Genomic DNA, 25495 nt, shown 5'->3' with positions numbered 1-25495 from the left:
TCCTACTTAAAACCCTTTGCTACCAATCTAGCCTTGTATGCCGGCTTGGGGTGTCCAGGGGTACTTTTCAGCTTGTACACCCACTTGCATGGCAAAGCCTTCTTCCCCTTAGGCAAGGCAACCAAATCCCAAGTCTCATTCTTATGTAAAGAGTTGATCTCAGACTGCATAGCCCTCTCCCAGGAGTGACTGTCACCCCTGCACATAGCCTCATCATAAGTGAAAGGCTCTCCTACATTTGTAACCAAAATATAATGCATAGAGGGCTGAAATCTATCAGGTGGACGTCTGTCTCTAGCAGACCGTCTCACTACAGGCTCTGCTGCCTGCCCAGCTGCCTGTCCAACACCCTGACCATGAGCATCTGTGCAGCTGTAGGCTATCCAACTGGCTGTGCAGGAGCTCTAGGCTCCTCCTGAAAGATCACTCTGCGGATCTCAACCACCTTCTCAGGCTGCCTGTGCATCTTGTCTTCATGGAAGACTACATTATGGCTGCGTATTATTTTTCGCGCCTGCGGATCCCATAGGTGATAGCCCATCTTTCTTGAATCACCATAACCAAGAAAGATGCATTTAATGCTCTTTGGATCCAACTTATTCCTCTTGTCCTTGGGCACATGGCAGAATGCCTCACATCCAAAGACATGGAGATGCGCATAAGAGGGTGGCTTACTAGCCCAAACTTCCTCAGCAACTTGGAAATCCAATCCACTAGAAGGCGATCGGTTTATGACATGCACTGCCGTACTAACGGCCTCAGCCCAAAAGCTCTGTGGTAGGCCTGCATGGCTAAGCATAGAGCAGACACGCTCCTGAATAGTCTTGTTCATGCGCTCAGCCAAACCATTCTAGGCGGGGGTGTAAGGGGCGGTCAACTGACGCTTAATACCCCTGTCATCACAAAACTACTCAAAAGCACGTGAGACATATTCTCCCCCATTGTTAGTCCTAAGGCATTTCAGCCTATACCCAGTCTGGTTCTCAACAAGAGCAAGTCAACGCTGAAAGACTACCAAGACATCGGACTTTTGCTTTATGGGATAAGCCCACACTTTCCTAGAAAAATCATCAATGAAGGTAACAAAGTACTTCGCGCCACCCATAGACATACACGGCATGGGCCCACAAACATCTGAATGCACCAAAGCCAAGGGCTCACTCATGCATGGCCTACCCGATTTCTTATGCGTAGACCTATTCTACTTCCCATAAAGACAATGATCACACGAGTCAAAACGTGCATAGTCCAAAGGCAGAAGATACTGCAAACCAGATAACATTTTCATTCCCTTCAAAGATTTATGCCCCAAACGGGCATGCCAAAGTGATACATGTGGGATAGAATCCACTGCCAAAATATGGTCTACAGAAGACCCAGATACAACAAGAGGATAGAGGCTGCCAGCCTTGGCATCTCTAGCAAGCACAAGTCTGCCTCTGGTAATCTTCCAGGCAGAATCCCCAAAATAGACATGAAACCCTGCATCATCCAACTGTCCTGCAGACATAAGACTACGCGTAAGCGCACGTACATGACGTACATCCCTGAGCAAAAAGGAAGTGCCAGTGGAAAACTGTAACTGAATATCTCCACAGCCCACAATATCAAGAGACCTGTCATCTCCAAGTCTGACTGATCCAGATACAGTACGGTAAGAGTGAAACTACTCACGATAAGGCGTCACATGGAAGGACACACCTGAATCCAATAACCAGCACTGTGCATACATACTAGGTGTCTCAGTCAAGTGTGAGGCATTAGAAGAACTAGCTGCAAGTATGAACTCATCACTACTATCGGAATCCTCGATTTGCGTGACATTAATTTCTTCAATCTTGATGCTAGACTTCGCAGGTACTATGTTGCGATCAGAGGACTTCTCCTGCACTTTCTCTTTCCCCTTATCCTTGCGCTTCTCATTGTGCAACTCATGACACTGTGGTCTGATATGGCCCTTTTTTTCACAATGATGACAAGTGACATTAGCGCTGCGCCCACGCGACTTACTACGGGACTTTCCACGAGATTTAGACCGACCCTTCTGAGAGTCATGGCCACGGCCATTCTCACGTTCATTCCTGTCATTCCTGCCTCTAACTGTCAAAGCATGTGAAACACGAGAGGCATCCAAGTTTTTGCGATTAACCTCTTCCTACAGAAGAGCACTCTCAACATCATTCAGTTTCAGAGTAGCACTAGAGGCACATATGGCAGTGCGGAATACATCCCATGACTCATTCAGAGTCCCAAGTAAGAAAATAGGAGTTACTTCCTCTCCAAAGGTGATATCCTGCGAAGTCAGGTTCTTCAGTATAGCATGGAACTCGCTCAAGTGAGCAGACATAGTCGCATTATCGTTCATGCGCAGATCCATAAGCTGCTTCAACCAGTACATCTGACTCGCCGGAATTTTCTTATCATGAAGATTCTTGATCTTATTCCATAGATCCCATGCACTCTATGCTTCCTCAAATACATTATAATGTACCTGTTCAGTGAGAGACAATACAATCGTGGACTTGCATAGCTCATCAAGTTCAAGCCAATCGTCATTGTCGATAGTTTCAGGCTGCTCCCCACTCAACCGAAGTGGCTTAATCTCAGATTTCTGCACCAAGACCTACCAAATTTGACTCTTCCAATAAGAGTAGTTGGTACCATCCAACTTTATGATGTTAAATATGGCATTATCAGTCGAAGAGGATGCCATAATGCAGGTTGGAAATGCACAGACAATGTAAAACTGCTGGCTGTTTTACTGTAGAAAATGCCCAAAATCCATTGAAATGAGCTCCAAATGGCGAGAAAAGTGTGCCAAAAGATGCTTCCCACTTAGTACTAGGTGCGGAACACCAAATCAGGATATTTCAGCATAAAAAATACTAAGTCCACCAATAAATGCTTGATGTAATAAATTTCAGAATTGCAATAATGAGAGCAAACTGTCCCAAAATTGGATTTAATGTCAACTAAACAATGCTAGGTCCAAAGCCGGCATAAAGAGGAAAAAGCAAAGCCAAATGACAGTGAAAATACATGAGCATAACACTGAGAGATGTCAAATAGCATCTGCCAGTAAGAGGCACACCCCTAGACAATCTAGACAAAATGTAGAACCAACTGCCAAAACCTGACACAAATAGGTGTCTGCTCAAAAGAAAGCGGATCCAAAATTGAGACTCAGCTCATAAGCATCTTGTGAACCAAGACATATACTCAATGCAACATCCAATTGTCGGAGTATAATCCCAAAGTCTCAATACATCTATAACTGCTCAATAACATAGATTGCTCCAATAGCATGTAATCCCTGCTCAAGGTCAAGTAAGCATGCAAGATGCTCCCACTGGCACAAAAGGCGTATAATGGAGTTAAGGGCTCAAGCAACCCAAGACAAAGTACCAGTGACAAGTGACCAAGTCAATGCGTCATATGCTTCCCAAGAGCATGACATACATGAAGCAACTAATGTAGCAGCCACTAAGCAAGACATAATCCCAATGGCAAGAGCTCTGTCAAGTCAATACATCTAGTAGCAAGCCAAAGTCAATATCCCTGTGAGTCATAAGTGATCAAAACATCCAAATCGGAGCTCCAAAATATCTGTCAAGCATGGACGAACTAAGAGGCATCAACCACGGACCAAAGCATGTAATGCATAGAGCTTATCCGTCAAGTACAGACAATAGGCATAAGCGGCCCAAATGCCAGTCAAGTCGACCAAACTGCCAATGACAAACCAATAACAACGGAGCAAATGCGATGCTCAAAAGCATTCCGGAATCACGATCATGAGTTCGAAGTCGATCCCCAAAGTGTAATACATCATGACATAACCCATAGCATACATCCGGTATCGATAGAGAAGCAATACATGTGACAAATGAGCTTCAACCTGCTTATGTACAGCAGCTCTAAACAGTCCAAAACTGTCAATTTCCAGCCCAAAAACAATGCCAAATCATGGGCAAATCGAATGCATACATTCCCAAGACATTAGGCATCATGTAGACCGCATATGGGCATCAAACAAGGTAATCGGAGTAGAGTATAAGCATCAAATGCCAATGCCAAGTGTGGCTTCCCTGTTTCCAGCACTGTATAATAGTAAATGACAGTCCCAAATCAGCCAATATTTCAGGCCAAAATCATGGCATAATCATGTGCATACATTCCCAAGGTATTAGGCATCATGTAGACCGCATACGGGCATCAAATAACACAACCGGAATGGAGTGTAAGCAACAAATGCTAATGCCAATGGTGCTGCCCTGTTTTTAGCTTGCAATGAAAATTTATGACAGTCCCAAATCTGAAGAAATAAGCCCCGAATGATCAAGACCAATGCCCAAAGCTTGAATGACATCAAACATGAAGTCTATAGCCCTCTTGATCAAGGTAGAGAGCAAGAAGCAATGGCCAAGTGTGGAGCTGATGTAGACGAGTGCTAACAGCCTGGAAAAAAATGGCGCAATCTACCCTGTTGGTGCTGAACTTGTTGTTGCTCCACGTGGGCTGAAAGGGGGTAATGGGGGGCTCAAGAAGGGCCTATCAAAGGCCTATGACAAGCCTCTTTGAGCCTTGATAGGTGTAAGGCACAATATGAGGGGAATAAGCTTCAAGGGTTTGAAGCCATGGCTGCCCTTGCTGTTTGCAACCTGTAGACTGAAATAAAACCCTGAAAGAATGATCAAATACCTTAGTACCAATGCCTTGAAGGTGCCTCAATAGGCCGAGAAGGTGCTCGGGAAGCCGAGGAGTGACAGGAGCTCGGGCAGATCGGATATGGCTGTCGGGATGGAGACCCAATGCATGAAGGGAGTCAATGTGAAGGTAGAGAAGAACTAAGTCGAGCTCGAGCAAGAGGAAGCCAAGCTCTGATACCAGTTGAAAGGTGAGAAGGATCGAAGCTTGCACGCGAGCTATGGTGGGAGAGCAAGAGCAAGAAAGAGAGAGACAAGAAATGGGAACTCCAACAGTCACAATGTGTGATCGGGCCTTCCTTTATTTACTAGTCACTAAAAATGAATGTAAAAAATAAAGTGACGTGACGGGCGCCCGCCGCCACCTGCAGTGTGCAGTGGCGGGTACTGTCAGTGTAGTAATACACGGGGCGGCACGGCGGAGGCGCCTTTATCCCAACACATACATTGTAGTATGAATGGCATAAATCTCCAATGATGAAGAGAAAAAGAGCTATCAACATAGGATATCACTGTCAAATCTTTGGGTATCAATGATAGATTGAGGGGGAAGATTAATGTATTTTGTGGGTTGGGAAAGTGAAGTAAGAGGTGAAGAATGAAGTGATGGGTGTAAGGCAACGGATAAAAGGTAAAAAGTTGAAGGGAAAGGAATGTTAGAAGAGAAGGAAAAGGTAATAAAAAAATTTGAAGTGATTGTTCAAAAAATGTTGAGGAATAGGTGGGCTATAGGGATAGGAGAAAATGTACGGTGGTCTATGTGTGCTAGCTTCGAACTTTGACGAGTTCTTGAACAGGAACTATGGAGCTTCCCCTACTTCTTCACCTCTTCTCTTCTCCTACTCTTCTCAACCTCTCCACCTCTTCATTTCTTCCTCCCTCTCCCTTCTCCTCCTCCTCTTCTCTTCTTCTCCACCTCTTCTCTTCTCCTCTTTCTCTCTTCCCGTCCTTCTCTTCACCACCACCACCACCACCACCACCACCACTCCTCCTCCTCCTCCTCCTCCTCCTCCTCCTCCTCCTCCTCCTCCTCCTCCTCACTCACACACTCACACACACACACACACACACACACACACACTCTCTCTCTCTCTCTCTCTCTCTCTCTCTCTCTCTCTCTCTTTGTAGCAAGCAAGTAGCAAGTAAAAGGCTTTAAAAAAGCCCTTAGCCTAATCTAAGGATGCTATTCATAAACTAAAAGCACGGATTACTGAATTATACTTGCAGGATGCTAACTGGGTAGCCTTCAAGAAGACACTCAAGGAAGAATTTTACATTGAGGATACCAGTTTGATTACGTGCAAGACTTTTCAAGAGTAGATTTTACAACCGAATAAGGGTCTTGTGGCTACATAATTATTAAGAGAATTTGAAATTCGATTTGAGCAGTTGGATCTTGCAGAATAGCAATCTCTTGCAAGTCAGAAAATTGAATTTTTTCTACAGGCAGTTGATCGTGAGCTTCAAAAGAAGCTTGATGATTTGCTGGAGGATCAAACTACAGAGACAGGTTTGAAAACAGAGTGGAGACATGTCAAGGAAGCTGTTATTGCACTTGTGAAGAAGTATAGAAGAAGAGAAAGATTGCATGTCTCTAGCTTGCCCACTATTATGGGCAAGATAGTTGATATATCCAGTAAGCCACCTACTTCTGTGGCTAACCCTATGGCTATACCTGCTATTGTTTCCTTTGCTAGGGAAGATGTCTTAGATGAATTGGTCAAAGGCATGCAGGATCTTCAATTGAAGGTTGCGAAATTGGACAAAAAAGGACAAGAGGAAAGGGGACGGTATCACAGCAGCACGTACGGTTGAAGGTCACCACAGGGGTTTGGCAAGAGAAGAATGTGTGGGGGTTCAAGAGCTTAGACTCTAGAGATGGTAGAGATAAGAGAAGAGTTGAAGGTTTCAAGCCAAGTTCTTGAAGATAAGTGATAGCAGGGTGAAGGTAGATTCAAGGAGAGGAGTAGACGGAAGAGAAGGGGTTCGAAGAGATTAAAGATGTAGAAGAATACTTCAAAAAAGAATTAGAAAATATAGAAGAATACTAACAGAGATGAAGCATGTCAGTTTCTTTCAGCATTATGAGAAAATATAACTCTAATAGACAAAAACGTGTACAAAATAATACCTTCCTCTATGTTGCTTAGATCGCCAATCTAATCCTTCCAATGACTCCTTCTTCATCTCCCACTTTCGAGTGTTGTTCACTACCTGAAAACAACGATCATGCATCGCGTGATTTCGCTAATCTCTCTTTTTACATAAAATCCTCTCAAATTAGCTGAAAGCTCCATGCTTTCTTTTACATGTCATCCTAATCTAGAAGTTGTCTATAGTTTTGTAGATTTCTTTTACAAAAGATAATATCTATAATAATAAAAATTGACTAAAATCTAATAATTTTGAACCATGGACACTGACAATAATGTCTAAAATGGCATTGGCTCTCTAAATATAAAAGGAAGCCACACTCTAGATTTTTTTACATAGTGTGCACGTAGTGGCACGACATCCACCCTCTCCTAACCTGCACATCCTCTAGCATGTGCCAAAGTCTTACGGATTTGCAGTGTTAGAAGAAGTATCTTCTACCATGTCAATGTCTTCATCTTCTGCCTCTTCTTCTTCCTCTATGTTTTCATGCTCTTGAATAATATTCAAGTCTTCTAGCTCATATGTTGAACTTTCTCTTCGTTTGAAGAGCTTGATTCTTTTTCTAGCTATGGGTATCTTCATGCTTGTTCCATCCAATTTAGCCAATGAATATGTGGCATTGAATGACCTTTACCACATATGGGCCAAACCAATGCTTCACCATCTTCCTAGAAGCACTATATTCATTATCTAAACTGCTGTCATAGACAAGCACCCAGTCATTTTCTTGAATTGCTCTTGGCCGAAGTCGATGTCACTTATCAAATCTTCTTTTATTCTTTAGTCTTGCTATATTTAGCTTCTCAATAGTTGCTTGAACGTCTCCAACCCTTCTTTCTAGCTACCATATGTGCAAAGTCAGCAACTCTTGTCTACTATTGCCTTTTTCCCAAGGTAGAAGATTCCATGTGAGAATAGATTTTTCAATTGGCATAATTGGTTGTTGTCCATGCATAAGTTTGGCATATAGCCAATCACTGAACTGTGAGTAGTCCGGTCAACCCATAATGCAAAACGTAGCATTTTAGGCCATTCTTTGATCTTTCCTCTACAGGACTTTGTTAGAGCGTTGAGAATAGGTTGATGATCTCTCTCACTCTTTCCATTTCCTTCAGGGTTGTAGGCTGATGTTAAAGCCAACTTAATACCCAATTGAGCAAAGAAGTTGCGTGCCTTATTATCAGCATCCAACTCTCCTCTATATGCAATTACTTTACCCACACAACCATATCTACAAAACACTTCCTCAAGCAAAAAAATAACAAACAGCTTGAGTGGATTTGGTTTTTAAGGCTTTGCCTTCAACTTGATTGGTTAGATCCTCTCTTGCAAGCACTAAATACCACATATTCCATATTCTTGTAGGCATGGTTACAAGATCAATAACCCATCTATAATGTATAGACAAGGGATAAGTCGGTTGTAACCCATCTCGATGCTTAACCATAGAATACATTTGACACACATAACAGGTTTCAACAAAATGTGCTATGTCCTGATACATGTTTTGCCACCAATATTTTTCTTTGACTTTACTAAAGGTTCCCCATATGCCTCTATGGCCAGAATGTGCTTCCATAGATGTCATTCTTTAAGAAAAAAGCCATAAGCTTTCTTCTTGATATGCTTGAACTCCTCATCAGTCCAAGTCTCCTTCTTCTTCATTGTGCTCAAATATTGGGCAATCTTCAGCCAATCTTCTTCATAATCTTCTTCAAGGAAATGAACTAGAACTCGAGCAATGCAATGAGCATGATGGCGTCTAGTTGATCATCCTATTGTTTTCAACTTTGGACCAGTATATGCAGTAATTGAAAATGTATTTTCAGCAACCATGGAATGAAATTCAGTAAGTATAGATTCTTCAACTTCATCTTCTTCCATCGGCTCTTCTTCATTGTCATATCTTGCACGTGATAGCATGTCAGCAATTGGATTCGCCTTTCCTGCAATATATTTTAATTTGAGGTTGAGAGATTTAATATACTCAATCCATTTTAGCATAGCAATGTCGGGTGTAGAGCAATTAGCAATCATGCCCAAGAGTGGAAGACAATCAGTTTCTACCACTGCTGAAGCACCTATAAAGTATTCACCATCACACTTTAATGCTGTTACAACTCCCCACAATTCCCTTTTTACTTGTGCGTACCTTCTTTGATGTTCATTGAGAACTTTTACTCCAAAACGAATTGCATAAATGTTACCTTCAAGATCCTCTTGGCCAACAGCCCATCCTATCCCAATGGGACTTGTATCCACAGTAAGGATGATGGGTTGACCATTTGAATAATCAGCCCTTTTGAGAGTGGGGATTGAAATTAACACCTTCTTTATTTTACGCATAGTGAGAGTATGCTCATTACCCCAAGATAATCTTTGACCTTTTCTTAGTAATTAATAAATATTTTTGACTACATGAGCAAAATGTGGTATCCATATGAGATAGAATACACATGTGCCAAGAAATCTTCTCACCTCTCAAAACATTTGTGCATTTTTTTTGCATTCTATTGATGGCATCTATCTTGATTGAAGAAGATTTGCGTACATAGGGGCCACATACATGACTGACCACTAGGACTTCTTCTACTCCAAAAATGGACTTAGCTCCAAAAAGGGTAAAATGTATCTCTTCTAGCCTTGTCAAAATCTTGTCACAATCATGAATATGGTTAACTATAAATGTCATGCAGCTATCTTTGTCAAACTCCTCATTCTTTTCATTGAATTCACATCCCTTGATAGGTACATCATCAAGAAATGGAGATTAAAGATGTAGAAGAATACTTCAAAAAATAATTAGAAAATATAGAAGAATACTAACAAAGATGAAGCGTGTCAGTTTCTTTCAACATTATGAGAAAATATAACTCTAATAGACAAAAATGTGTACAAAATAATACCTTCCTCTATGCTGCTCAGATCGCCAATCTTATCCTTCCAATGGCTCCGAAAGGGGGGTTAAACACAAGGACACTTGACAAGAATCCTGCCAGATCACTCCTTTTTCATCTCCCACTTTCGGAGTGTTATTCACTACCTGAAAACAGTGATCACGCATTGCGCAATTTTGCTAATCTCTCTTTTTACATAAAATCCTCTCAAATTAGCTAAAAGCTACATGCTTTCTTTTACATGTCATTCTAATCTAGAAGTTATCTATAGTTTTGTAGATTTTCTTTTACAAGAGATAATATCTAGAATATTAAAAATTAACTAAAATCTAATATTTTTGAACCATGGACACTAACATTAATGTCTAAAATGGCATTGGCTCTCTAAATCTAAAAGGAATCCATACTCTATATTTTTTTTACATGGTGTGCATGTAGCGGCACGACAATGGGAAGCAGCCCCTAAGCCTGGAAAAAGTTGTATATAGTGTGACAGTTTGTAGCACGAGAGAAAGGATTGTGCTACCTATCAGGAGGCCTTGGCACGACAGCTCATATTTTGAAAAGATGGAAAGATCCATGCACAAGAAACGGGATTGCCTCTTGCTTTGAATTCCGGAAAGGAAGGTATGCAGAAGTTGTTGGAAGACTTGGCTGTCCAAAATGCTTATGTGGCAATACATGCTTCTACTTTTGTTCTACACTTGGATAGAATGCATGGCCAAGTCATGGTTGGTCCAAAGGCTGAAATATGGACACATGCTTTGCATGCAGCTGAAAAGAGAAAGATCACTGATAGTGAAATGGCTCATGTAGGGCAAGATATTCGTGGCATAACTTGTTGGGAATCACCGATAGATGCATATTCAGTGTATGCATATTTAGCAAATGTACAAAACACAAATGTACTTGTGGAAGAAAAATGAAAAAGAGATGAAGATATTGCAAGGACATCTAAAATAATGACAAGAAGAAGTGTAGATCAGCCTAAAGCTGCAAATCACCCACCTCCCGAGTATGTTATGGAAGAGGTTCAGGAGCAAAACCAGGATAACAAACAAGAGAGCAAAAAGAAGGGCAAGCAGCCAGGATATAAGTTGCAATCTGACATTGAGACAGCCACCACAAATCTTAATAAGGTTCTTGAAGAACATATCTTAAATAGTTGGGTGGAATTGACCTTGGGAGAGGTTCTTGACATTGCCAAGCGAGAATTTCATGATGGGATCATTGACATAATTAAAAGGAAGCGTCATTTTATTGGTGATACCACTAGTGCATTGCTACAATTTGAAGAGAAAACTGGTTTGTTGGGTATTCGAGCTAAATATAAGCATGAATTAAGTATAGGATTATCTATGTAGGATGCTACTAATCAGTGGGACAACATGTGGAAAAGAGAAGAAAGTGGCTGAAAATGCATTGTCTTGTAGCAATATGCATGGTGGAGTAAGGCAAATGCAACAATATGAAGAAGAGACTCTAGGATTTATTTCTCGAAGTCACTACACAAGAAATCATTAGGCTAGAGCTACCACTAAAACGGTAGTGAAAATAGGGGAACGTGAAACTCCTTGTGTTGCTTTACTTGACCATGGGTCTAAAATAAATGTCATTGAGCGTGGATTGTATGAAAATGGTGCATGGCCTATAGACACTCATCATGGTTGGCAAATGAGGGCTACAGATAATTCTTCAAGGGAGCTCTATGCTGCATGTCCTAATGTAAAAGTGACAATTGGTGATGTATAGGAAGACCAACACTTCTTTGTGCAAGATAATTCCTCGTATGCTGTGATTTTGGGACAGGCCTATATTACAGGAGTGCATATGGAAACAAAGGTGCTTGATGATGATTCTGCTTATGCAAGAGTTAGAAGTAAGGATGGGAGGAAAGCAGTCCAATTTCGTACTGTTTGTGTTAATCATCCTAGAAATTGGGATACGCTTCGAGAGTCTTCTTTGGTTTTAAATGCAAGGGAACTCAAAGACCTGGATTTTCATTAAGCACTGCTATAATACGGGGCTATAGTAGTGCTGTTCAGAGGGTGTACTCGTTTCTTAATGAAATGAAGCATGTATTTACTATTGGTAATTCTCAGTTTACCGTAAACAATTCATGTTGGTTTAAGCCTATGGAAACTATGTGTAGGGCTGAACGCATATCTATGAAATGGGCTACTAAGAAACTGAGAGTATTGGGACTGTTAGTAGCTGAAAATGAAGGCATTTCAGGCATGTTTTATGGGCTAAATATTAATGATACTAGGGCTGAAATTTTGGCAAGTATACATGCAAAAAATGAGGCTGAAAACAGACTGTTGTCAATATGTTCTTTGGACATGTATGATGTTATAGCATTGTTTTCTCAACAGGAAGGATTACAATGGGTTGAAGCACTTGTGGAGACAAAGTATAAGACAATTGACAAAAAGGTGAAACCAATTCCTTTGCCACTTCCACTAGAGAGTGAGGGTATGTATGAAAAAGTGTCAACACAGCCAACCTTATTGGATCCTAATGATATAGGTCATCAATTTACATCTAAAACATTATAGGAATTGAAAGTTAGTGCAGAAGGGTTTCTTTTGCCTGCTGAGAGAGATTGTTTTATGCATATGTTGGCTAAACATGGAAAGGCATTTGCATTTCAGCCAAGTGAAATAGGTTGTGTGGATCCAAATCTTGTCTCTCCTATGGTCATATTTACAGTGCCACATGTACCATGGAACTTGAGGCCTATTCCAGTGCCTAAAGCTTACTTGCCGCGACGCTGATGGATTTGCTAAATGAAAAGATTCGCATGAAGATCTTGGGGCCTTCTTTAGCCTCGTATTTATATCGTTAGTTTACTGTGTCCAAAAAGAATGGGGCTTTGAGATTTATTCAAGACATGCAACCAGTCAATAAAGTAACCAAAGGAATGTGGGTGCAGGTCTTGTGGTTGATGAATTTGCAAAGGCTTTTGCAGGAAGAGTGATCTATTCTTTGGGTGATCTTTACTTGGGTTATGATCAGTTTTAGCTTGCAATTGAAAGCAGGGATATCACAACCATGAAGACTCCCTGGGAATTAGTACAGATGTGTACTCTCCCATAGGGAGCAACAAAGTTAGTGGCACACATGAAAAATGCTATGAATAGGGTACTCATGGATTTTATACCACAATTGACTATGCCCTTCTTCAATGATGTTCCAATCAAAGGGTATGTAGTGGATGAAAAGAATGAAGAGATAGACGCACATGGATGCATACAGTTTGTTGCAGACCATATTGTGGATTGTGAGAGGATTTTGACATGTCTAGAAGAGGTGCATTTAACTCTTTCTAGAGAAAAGTCTCTCTTTGGAGTTGAAGAGGTTTTGATTGTTGGGCATATGTGTGGGCCTTATGGGCGAAGGCCATCACCAGAAAAAATAGATGGGATTGATAGAATACAAATTGTATGCACGAATGTATCAGAGGTGCGTAGATTCTTGGGTGCATGTGTGTTCTATTTGATATGGATTCCTCACGTTGCACATGTAGGTGATGCTCTTTATCAGCTTCTAAGGAAAGGTCAGAAATTTCATTGGGAAAGGAAGCATCAGAAAGCACTGAAGAAATTGAAGCAACTCTTAAAATCTGCTCCTACATTGAGAAAGGTTGACTATTCACATGGAAAGCCTATCATTATTACTGTTGATACAAGCCCAATCGGGATTGGATGGGCAATTGGGCAAGATGATGAGGAAGGGCAAAGATATGCAATTCACTTTGATGCTAAAGTATTGACTGAATGATAGAGAAGATATCCACAGGTTAAAAGAGAATTCTAGGAAATTGTGATAGCCCTTAAATGTGATAAGGAGTATTTTATGGGTGCTCATGTAGTCATTGAGACCGATTGTTTATCGGTATTGGGTATGATTACTAGTTGTGCTACTCTAGACATTGCTCTGCTCCAGTGGATTGCATACATCAAATCTTTGAACCCTGAATTTCAGCATATTGCAGGAAGAGATAACCCAATGGCAGACATGCTATCTCGAGCACATTATGAGAATGAAGATAGGATGATGGATGAGGAGGAAGAAGATGACTTTCTTATGGCTGAAAATGATGTTGCAAGAGTGAATTTAGCATTGCAAGGTGTTGCTACAACATTAACAGAAGCTTGGACAACAAAGAGGAGACACTTAGATGTTTTGTATCTTGTGTAGTAGTGTTTTTGAAAGACAAATATGCAGGAGAGTGGCTGAGAATTTGTCAATAATTCAGTACGTTAACAAAGAGAGATGAATGGCCAGATGAGGAGTTTAAGAAAATCAAGAGAAAAGGGTATGGGTTTTTTAAAAAAGATGGATACTTATGGAAACATGCTAAAAAGAAACAGGGTATGCCATTGTGAGTTTTGGGTGACAGAGCTTCACAAGTAAAAGTAAAGCAAGAATTTCATGAAAGCTTGTGGGCTAGTCATAAAGGTGTTTGGGGTACTTTTACAAAGATCAAAGAAAGATATTGGTGGCAGGGTATGTATAAGGATGTTGCTCACTTTGTGGAAATATGTACATATCAAATGTATTCATCTGTGAGACATCGGGATGGATTGCAACCCACATATCCATTGTCTCTTCATTTTAAGTGAGTGGTGGATTTGGTCACAATGCGTACAGGTCTTTGGCAAATGAGGTATCTTGTTCTTTCTCGTGAAGACTTGACTAATCAAGTGGAAGGGAAAGCTTTACATACTAAGATAACAAATAATGTGTGTACTTTTCTCTTAGAAGAGATCTTTTGTCAATATGGCTGTGTGGGAAAATTTACAGCAAATAGGGATGAGTTGGATGCAGGTGAAGCTCATGATTTCTTTGCACGGTTAGGGATAAAGCTTGCTTTTAGTTCAATCTATAACCCTGAAGGAAATGGAAAAAGTGAAAGACGTCATCCATCTATTGTGAAGGCATTGATAAAAGCATGTGGAGAGAAGTAAAAGAGTGGCCACGATTGCTCCCTTATGAGGTTTCTGAAATTAACAATGTCCTATCCCTCTATAGAAGAGCTACTTGTGGAGCATGGCTTATTAGCCTTGATTACAAGCTTCCAAAAAATGTCATATGTGATGGCATACCTAAAGAGAGCAATGGCTGAATTGCATTCAAAAGAAGACAAATATATGTCTTTACATGGTCATGAGTGTTAATTTTCTATACCAAAAACCCTATCAAGTTGTCTTATTGAATGGTGAGCTTACATAACAAGGACACACTACTGCACGAAAGAGCATTGCCCTTCTTCTTTTTTTCCTCTTGAAAGAGTGTTTAGATTAATTTTATTTTTCTTGTCCTTTTAATCACAGAGTTCATTCACGTAATTTAAATCCCAATACACAAATACTGAAAATAATGCTTTGAAAAGCAACTTTCTTATTTAATAGAGATTCATATACAAGTGTTCACCTTCTGTCCATACGAAAGAACAACACAAAGGCCTTTATTTTTTTTCCAAGATTTCCATGCCTCACTAATATTGGGGCTTCAAGAAGTCCATCCTGAGTTGTATAGGGGTTCAAATAATTCCTAAGAGTCTAAAAGTTTACTAGAGAGAGTCCGCATGTGGCACCCTTATCTCGTCCTATTCAAGAATCTCCCTACGGAGCGACCTCTCACTACTATCAAGATTGGTTTGAACTCTCTAAAAGGCAGCAAAGCTAATACCCCTTGGAAAAGGGAGTCGCAACTAACCTTAGCAGAGATCTAGCACACTTTCTCTTTTACCATGTTCTGAACATTGTAGATTAGGATTTTGATTCAATTCAATCAACTTCCTAAGGGTATCAAATAAAACTTGTATGCTCTGTTACAAGTACGAGCAATTCTTCCTTGAGCAATATTTTTACACAAATGAAGAGGCAATTTCTCCTGGTTTCCTTTTGGATTTGTATTTTCTAAGTTCCCTTTTTGAGGTCCAGATTTCAATCATCACTACTCCTTCATTGGATCGTTCCATGGTTGTCCTTAGTCTCTTTGTTTGCACTTTTGCTTGCAACCCTTGTTAAAGGTTCGTTTCTTGACCTCATTTGTGACTCTCTTGAGTTATTTGAATTTGTTCTAGTTTGTGGGAACTAAGTTAGAACTCAAAATTACAAATTTTCTTTAAAAATAACGCGAGTCAACAAAGACAAGTATTTTTCTTACAAATTTTTAGTCCTTTATTTTTCTCAAATGAGAATTACATCCTCTTTTTGACTACCTTTTGACCTAGGACTCATATTTCACTTTGTCATGTTGGCAAATTGAATAGGTTTGGATATCCTATTCAAATTAGTTATGTACTCGATTTAATAGTTTCTAATAAGCAATGGATGCAATTTACTAAAATTTTAATTAATTTTAATAATTATAGCATTTTCTCTAAAGAGGATACTTCTAATCATTAATTTATAATAACCTACTTTAATTATCATAATTCACTTTACATGATTCATAAATGCCAAGAAAAATCATTCTCGTTACTTAAGCAATTTGTTAATACTAAACAAATATTATTGATAAAAAAATTATTTTTAAATATTTAGATAATTTATAAATACACAAATAAATATTTGTATATAATTTTTATTTTTTTAAAAAATTACCAAATTTATGAATGCTAAAAGAAATATTCTTGATGCACTTTTTTACTTTTGTTTATATTTAAATAATTTATGAATGCTAAAAGAAATATTTTTGATGTAAAATTTCACAATTTTCTATATTTATATAATTTTTAAATGCTAACAAAAATATTATTGATGTCAAATTTTTCCTTTTTTACACTTACACAATTTGTAAGTGCTAAAAGAAATATTCTTGATATAATTCATTTATATATAGTTAAAGGGAATTTATTGAATGCTTTTCACCAGGAATGTATCTTGCCTTTTAAACTCTAAATTAAAAGTCTTCACCTATTCTAACATTTTCTTCTTGGTAAATTTCCATTAAGTTATAACTTTTTCGTCGAATAATAGAACTCTTTTATTCAAGTTTCTATTCATGTATTAATAATTGTACGAAAGAACCTAGTTTTGTGTTGTGTGTGATGGTGTGTTGACCACATTCGAAACCGTATGCATAGCACCTACGCTCCGTGATCTAGAATAACGTCCCTTTGGGGCCATCTCAAGTAGGGAGTCTGTGTGCACTAGCTTTCGATCTCGACCATGAATCTCAAATGGCTATGGGGATTCCTCATGAGCTAGGGATTGGTGGACCGAATGTAATAGGGCAAAATTTTGCAAATTGAAGGAGTACGTCTTGGAGTTGTCAATGACTACCTCCTCTTACTCTTCTTCTTCTTACTCTTTATCTCCTTCTTTCATTCTCTCTTGTTCACCTCTTCTCTTCTCTTCTTCACCTCTTCTCTTCTCCTCTTCCTCTTCTCTTCTCCTCTCCACTTCTTCACCTCTTCTCTTCTCCTCCTTCTCTTCTCTTCTCTTCTCCCTCTCTCTCTATTTTCCTCCTTCTCTTCTCTTCTTCTCCACCTCTTCTCTTCTCCTCTTCATGTCTTCCCCTCCTTTTCTTCTCTTCTTCACCACTTCTCTTCTCTCTCTCTCTCTCTCTCTCTCTCTCTCTCTCTCTCTCTCTCTCTCTCTCTCTCTCTCTCTCTCTCTCTCTCTCTCTCTCTCTCTCTCTCTCTCTCTCTCTCTCTCTCTCTCTCTCTCTCTCTCTCTCTCTCTCTCTCTCTCTCTCTCTCTCTCTCTCTCTCTCTCTCTCTCAGAGCAATAACTCACAAATGAAAGGCTAAAAAGAGCCCTTAGCCTAAGCTAAGGCTTTATAGCCTTTGGCTATCACTTTACTCCTTTGCCTATCTTACCATCATGGAGCTTTCCCTCCCCTCTACTCGATGCATTTCATGCTAAATATGTGATGTTCATTTTTGTGATTATATGGCAATTATTCCAAGGCAATTGATGGTGATCGGTCCAATGGTGATGATGGTGATCGGTCCCATGGTGTCTGCTCGGCTCCTTGGACACTCTATTCATGAATGGTTTTCTCTTTTTCTTTTCTACTAACATTGTAATTCCTTAATTAATTTCCTTCCTCTATGTGACCCTTTCATGTGCATGACTTCCCAAAAGGCCAAGGTGTTACACTTAGGGTAACCTTGCAAAAATTCCATCTAGCCTAGGCATTTAGGATACATTAGAAAAAGAAGTATGAGCATACATTTCTAGTAAGGTAGAACACTTCCACTAATTAGAAAACCTTCAAAAACCCTAGTTCAACTCTGCGTATAGAAGTACCTAATTCTTGGATAATTATTGCTTAGAATATAAATCTTGAGGACTCACCTACACCACCATTGCTACATCAACCATAGGAGCGAAAAATCTTTGCACAACCCATACGAGTTGCACCAACTTCAAAAGCACATTCACATCAGGCATCGATCTTGCATAACATAGAAACTACCTCACCAAGTTTGCACATAGTTTTAGACACTTTGGTAATACAAGACTTAGGCTTATATTGTATATCTACTAGTAGCACATCATGGAAACCCCTTCTCCATCACTAGCTTTTGGACTTTCTAGGCATGAAAAGTTGCAATGCAAAGCCAACATATAGTACCCACAGATTATGATATTCTAAAGGTGCATTAAGCCATTGAGAATTCAGGGTTTCCACTTTGGCCAACAAGTACAATACAAAGAACCACATGCATGAGGAAATCTGATCTCAAGTCCCATTATGCTTGGAACTTGAACCGGTAAGGTCTATAATAGTACTTAGAATTAGGAGAGTGGGCAAGAGGACACTCTTTACTAACTCTAAAATTGAGACAAGCAATGAAACCCACAGAGGAGTTAGGGAACTCTAACTCAAGACCTTACATCGAACTACCCATATAAAGGTTTGGCAAGTCAAGAACATTGTGGACCTCAAGTTGCACCTCCTATGACCTTACATCTCATAATTGCTTAAAATAGGTCATCCAAGAAATAGGCGCACATTCAGCAATTGTTTTAGAATGTGCACAAAAAGCAATTATAGTTGTAAGCACTCCATTAGGAGTTTAAAAACCCTAGGCCATTATCACAACATCACTTAGAACAAGGATACTTCATACACCTTAGGAATCATTTGACATTGATTTGGTTGTTACGTGATCATTGCCCCGTACAATTGAGATATGTGCATCTAAAGGAAACCTGGCAATCAAAGTTACCCACTATGCAAAATATCAAAAAGCTAAAACTATGAAGGAAAAACTTTAAATGAGCAGTGAACTTATTGATAGATAGGGTGACTTGACCCTAAGATGAGAGCTACACTTAAATAAGATTTGTTAGAATAAAAATTAATGGAGAAGAAAGTGTCATTGGAAAGAATACATATATATTTGATAAAATAATGGACTTGAACACAATGACTCATGCAAGAAGGAAAATGTGCAGTGAGAGATATACTACACTAGAAGATTACTACATAGTGCAAGTCTCAAAAAATCTTTAATGGACTCAATCCTTGGTTTAGCACAATCGAGACTACTAGATAGCTCACACACCCTCCATATTAGAATACACATAACTAATTCTTTATTTGTAGGACACGGTGTCACATCTAGTTCTAAGGACAAAATGAAGATTCCCTTGACTACTAAGTAGTTAGAGAAATACAAAGGAGAGGACAATTCATAGAGCAATTTGAGCTTTTGTGTAAGATACATAACCAGCTCTAGAAACATAAAGATACACTACATCACTCTAGAAACATGAATTTAACTTCTATCTAGAAACATGAACTTAACTTGAAGGTAAAAGTAGTCACAAACAAATATGCAACCAACTCCATGGTCTTAAATCCCAACTTGGAGATCTTATACTTTGAGTTAGAGTTCGTGAGGAGATTCTTAGCAATATGTCTTGTTTGCTTGCACTTGAAACACTCAAAGCTCTTGAGAGAAGACCAAGAATATGTGGAAGGAACTACAAGAAAGTCCATCTTATCTCACCCATAAGATTTTTTTTCATATTCTTATGAAACCACACAAGGAAAACAAACACCAAGAAAAAGATCTTCACACAACATCATAGAATGTATCTTCCATGGATAGCAATGAACCATAGACAACAACTTATATACTCCACTTTATGAATGGAATCAATCACATAGTACTCTTATTATAACTTCTAGTAATAATCTATATCCTTTTGCTCTCATAATCTCATAATATATCTCTCACATATAAGATTTTAATCGGATCCTAGTCCTTTATTACAAAGGAAACTGGAGATGTTGTTTACAATGAGTATTCTCATCCATCCAAGTGGCATCCTCCTTAGGATAGTCTTTCGATTGGATGAGATATATCCAAATGGTTCTTCTTTTAAGTGTGTGTTCCCCTACATCCATTATTCTATCAGGTTGAAGCTCAAGGCCTCCTTGGCTTGGCATTACAAATTGTTGATCATTAGGAACATGATTAGGATTGAATACATAACCTTTTAGAGAGCTAACGTGAAATAAATTGTGAACTTTCAAGCATTATAGGAATGAGGTGAAGAACACTTAGAAAGCATAGTATCGAGTGCCGCAATGTCCTTGCATCCAAGTAGGAGAAGACTATCACCCAAGGAGCTCCTCCCAGTTTCTTGCAATGTAGCATATAAGAAATGGATGTAGCTTTTTCATGCTTTTTTCTATAATGACTTCCTGAAAAGGTCCCACCTTCACAAGGGCCTATTTACTTCTTAACACATTATGTGATATGAGACACAAAGTAGGACAAGATGGCAAATGTGATTTTGAAGTACTTACCATGGGATCCACATCTAAATGTTTTGGTGCCATGGGATCCATAGGACATGATGCATAGATCCGATGCTTTATGCGCACGTAGTGAGCAACGGAAGGTCCCCAAGAACAAAAGAACTCTACTTTTGCACAAAAAACAAGAGAGAAGATTTGCACGATATAAAGCAAAAGGCTAATTGGGTATAATCTCCCCCCATGCCTTGTGTGAGTGCTCCACAAAGCATGTATTTGATATATTATTCATCTTCAAACTCAAAAAATAGCCCAATTTACAATTAGCACGCTTTAGCTTTTGTGTTTGCTTTTGTCCCACTAAAGAATTAAAGCTATTGGGCGCTCAAAGAGTCGGGCGGTGCCCAAATACAATGTCCAATACAAATATTTAAGTCATGCGCCCATGCACATACAAAATAGTAAATAAATATCAAGCGCTTCAATAAATAAGCGCGTCAAAATAAATATTGACGCCATGCCTAAGATGCGCGCCCATAAAAAATGATAAATTCTTCTAAATAACTTGAATATACGCTATCGCCCAATGCTTCCCAATGCCACCGCTACCTGCTCTACACATCAACTGAACCATTCACAATTGTTAGAAAATAATAAAATTAAACCGACAAAAGTGAATACCTAGCACTCTTCAGCTACAAAATAAATAAATTGGTTAGAACTCAATCTTAACCTTAATTTATTACGAGTGCACACTCTAAACTCATAAACGTCTATTAATTTAAATATGTATTTTATGGAATCAACTGCTATGGAATCACCCACTTGCACATTAAATTAACAAGACGCCCAAAAATGATAGGCATCCCCATCGACTTTTCGGACAAGAAATCCACCTTGTGTAAGGATTGCTCCTATTCTAGATCCACTAGCATCAGCAACTACTAGGAAAAATGACCTATTGAAGTTGGTAATTGTAATATAGGAGCACGAGTTAAAGCATGTTTCAGTAAATCAAATGAATTTTGTTGATTGTCGGACCAATGATACACAATGCCTTTCTTTAATAATTTTGTCAAAGGTAATGCAAGCAATGAAAAATTTCTCACAAATTTTTCTGTAAAAGCTAGCAAGACATAAGAAAAACGTAATTTATGCACATTTTTAGGTATCGGCCACTTCAAAATTGCTTCTATCTTTTTAGGGTCAACTTTAATACCTTCAGATGAAACAATATGTCCTAGGTATTCAATTTGTGTTTGGAAAAAATCACTCTTTTTTGGATTAGCATATAATTGACTTCTTTTCAATAATTTGAAAACCAAAGATAAATGTTCATAATGCTCATTCTCATTCTTACTGAAAACCAATATGTCATCAAAGAAAACAATGCACAATGTTGATGCTTCAAAAATATGCGATTCATCATATGACTGAATATGGTTGGTGCATTAGTTAAACAAAAGGCATAATAAGGAATTCATAGTGTCCAAATTGTGTTCTAAATGCAGTTTTGAATATATCAAATGTGTCCAATCTTACTTGATAGCATCCAGATTTAAGGTCTATCTTGCTAAATATTACAGATCCTTGTAGCTTATCCATAAGATCATCTATCCTAGGAATCAGATATCTATTCTTAATAGTGATTTTATTTAGGGCACAATAATCAATGCACATGCGATAGGTATTTTTTTTCTTCTTCACTAATAAGATAGGTGCACCAAATGGAGAACTACTAGGTCTAATGAGTCCTCTCAATTTGGGCTTGAATTTCTTTCTATTCGATTTGGTTATGTCTATATGGTGCTTTACATGGTGGTTGTGATCCAGGAATTAGGTCTATCTTGTGATCTTCCGGACGTATAGGTGATGATCTAGGTGGCAAGTCAGCAGCAAAACAATCTTAAAATTGTGAAAGAAATTGTGCATGCTTAGGATGCATCTAATTTTCTTTAGCTTCGATTTCATTCACCCATATTAAATAGGATTTGCTACCTTTCCGTAATGCACGTTTATCCTGAGTATGACTAAGCAATGGAAATTTATCGAAAGTGTGTATATCATGCAATGTGATTTGTTTCCCATTAGAATGGATCTTTATTGAATGCGTGGAATAATCTATATCGGGATTGTACTGATGACGCCAAGGCATTCCTGAGATAATGTCACTGGATTGCAAATGCACAACTAAGAAATTTTTACGTTCAACATAATCACCAATTTTAATTTCTAAGTCATGCACTTCTTGTGTTTCATTGTATCTAGTGCCTAAGAATGCAGCCTTAATGCGATAATGTGTAGAAACAGTGTGTAAATTCAATTCTTTGACCAATTTTGCATAAATAAAGTCGTGTGTGCTCCCATCATCATGTAAAATAGTCTTTTCTTTACCATGCACAAGACATTTCATCATTAATACCTGGTAAAGTATCTGAAGTAGTACCGATATCGTCATTGTCTTCTGTGAAATCTGGCATTTCTTCATGTTCTTCATCTTTTGTCACACCCAAATAATTGATATGAACAGTTGGCTTTTTGGTTTGAAAATTCGCTGCTAGATGTCCACGTTGATGACATTTGTAACAGACTATGGGTTTGGCTTTAAATACATTATTGGTAATGACAAGAAGTTTAGGAATGTTGGGATTTGGCTGGAGAGATGGCTTAGGGTTTGGATTTATGTTTGATGGTAAAGTAGGTGGTTGTGTCCAAGATTTACAGAATGAAGATGGAAGGAAAGGTTTTGATTGAATCTTCGAAAATTTGAATTGAATTGTTTTGAACCAAAGTTACCACTAGTTTAAAATTGTTGTGGTCGCTTCTCTCGTCCTCGAATTTTGACTTCAGTGTTATGGGCCAAGGAAATTGCATCTTCGAGAGTCATTGGCTTGAACATGTTGACCTTCGCATAAAAATATTCAAGTAAGCCAGACATAAACTTACATTTATGGGTTGCCTCAGGTACATTTTCAAGCATTCGTAGTTGCAATAAAGCATTTTAGAAACACTCGGTATATTGTGAAATAGACTCATTATCTCTTTATTGTAGAAGATCCCATTGTTTGATTCCTTTTTTGTGGAATTGGGGTGGAAGGAAATTCTGCATAAATTTCTTTTGAAAAGTCTCCCAAGTAGTAGGACAATCAATGCTCTTGCGGACAACAATCCACCATAGGGATGCTCAGTCCACTAGATGATTAGTGACACACTTAATTTTGTCTTTCTCAGCATACTGTTCTTCATGGAAATAATCATCAAATTGATTGATAAAAGCAAGTACAATCTTTCCATCGCATGGCCCATTGAAAGTACGAAATTTGAAATTTCTTTTCCTTATCTTTGTTTCTTTTCGAATAGATTGCGCTTCAAGTGTTGCATCGATCGTACGTCGTATAAGATCTTCAAATTGGGGTCCATCTTGGTCAGCGGTTTGATGTGCTCTTCATTCCTCTTGAAGCTGCATCATAATCAAATCTAATTTTTGCTCCATCGTTGGTTCAGATAGGTCACATTCAACCATAAAATCTTACATGGTTTGATCAGACATCCTACAAAATTCCAAAAGACCTCACACACTCAAAATCTTGTTAGCGGGATAAGTGTAGCTCAAAGTCGGGTTTACAAGGCTTTTTTTTAAAATGGCTTTTTGTAGTATTTTTTCATTGCGGATGCAGAATTTGATATCACGGTCGTATTCCAAGAAGATAATCTTGCATGTAGACTGTGTGTTGCAAATTGTTTGCTGGATTGTGGCTCTGTCAATCCATAGGTGTGAATAGGGGCTTTCAGAGAGTTGAAGACAAGTTCCTATTTAGTCCGATGGGAATTGCCGCTAAGGAGGAATTTTATGATTGACTTTGTAGCTTTAGGAACCTTAGAGTATTAAGCTTTATTTAAAAAGCTTGAATTGTTTTCTGAAACATATCGGGACAAGAAGATGTTGACGATGGATTCGGCGCCCACGAGTACATACCGCCATCGTCATGAGTGAGATTTTGGGGATTAAGCTTTATTAAAAAGCTTATTAAGATTTTAAGCTTAAATTGACTTATCTGTCTTCTTTGGTCTTGAAGGAAAAAAAAACGTGTTGATGAAGAAGCTTCCCGCCTAGTCCTCTATCTTACAAAGGCCGGTTCTTCGCGATCTCAGTGCGTAGCTCGATCGTTCCAAAAGATTGACTGTAGAGCTCGATCATTCCAGAAGCTTTGCCTTCGCGAGATAGTAAGCAATTGGAAGCTCTCGATCTCAACTTCGCTTTGATACCACTGGTGCACAGATCAGATGACATATGCATGCATAGTGAGCGCCGAAAGGTCCCCAAGAACAAAATACTCTACTTTTGCACAAAAAACAAGAGAGAAGATTTGCACGACATGAAGCAAAAGACTAATTGGGTACAATCTCCCCCCATGCCTTGTGTGATGCTCCACAAAGCATGTATTTGATATATTATTCATCTCCAAGCTCAAAAAATAGCCCAATTTACAATTAGCATGCTTTGGGTTTTGTATTTGCTTTTGTCTCACTAAAGATTTAAAGCTATTGGGCGCCTAAAGAGTCGGGCGGTGCCCAAATACAATGTCCAATACACATATTTAAGTCATGCACCCATGCGCATACAAAACAATAAATAACTGGCAAGCGTTTCAATAAATAAGCGTGTCAAAATAAATATTGGCGCCACGCCTAAGATGAGGGCCCATAAAAAATGATAAATTCTTCTAACTAACTTGAATACACGCTATCACCCCAGTGCTTCCCAACGCCATACTGCCTGCTCTACACATCAATTGAAGCATTTACAATTGTTAGAAAATAATAAATTTTAACCGACAAAAGTGAATACCTAGCAGTCTTCACCTACCAAATAAATAAATTGGTTAGAACTCAATCCTAACCTTAATTTATTACGAGTGCACACTCTAAACTCATAAATGTCTATTAATTTAAATATGTATCACCCGCTATGGAATCACCCACTTGCACATTAAATTA

The sequence above is a fragment of the Lygodium microphyllum genome, chromosome 7 (genome assembly GCF_053477565.2).
Source record: "Lygodium microphyllum isolate KBCC chromosome 7, Lygodium_microphyllum_v1.1.10, whole genome shotgun sequence".
NCBI lineage: Eukaryota > Viridiplantae > Streptophyta > Polypodiopsida > Schizaeales > Lygodiaceae > Lygodium > Lygodium microphyllum.
This window is presented reverse-complemented; position numbering follows the sequence as displayed.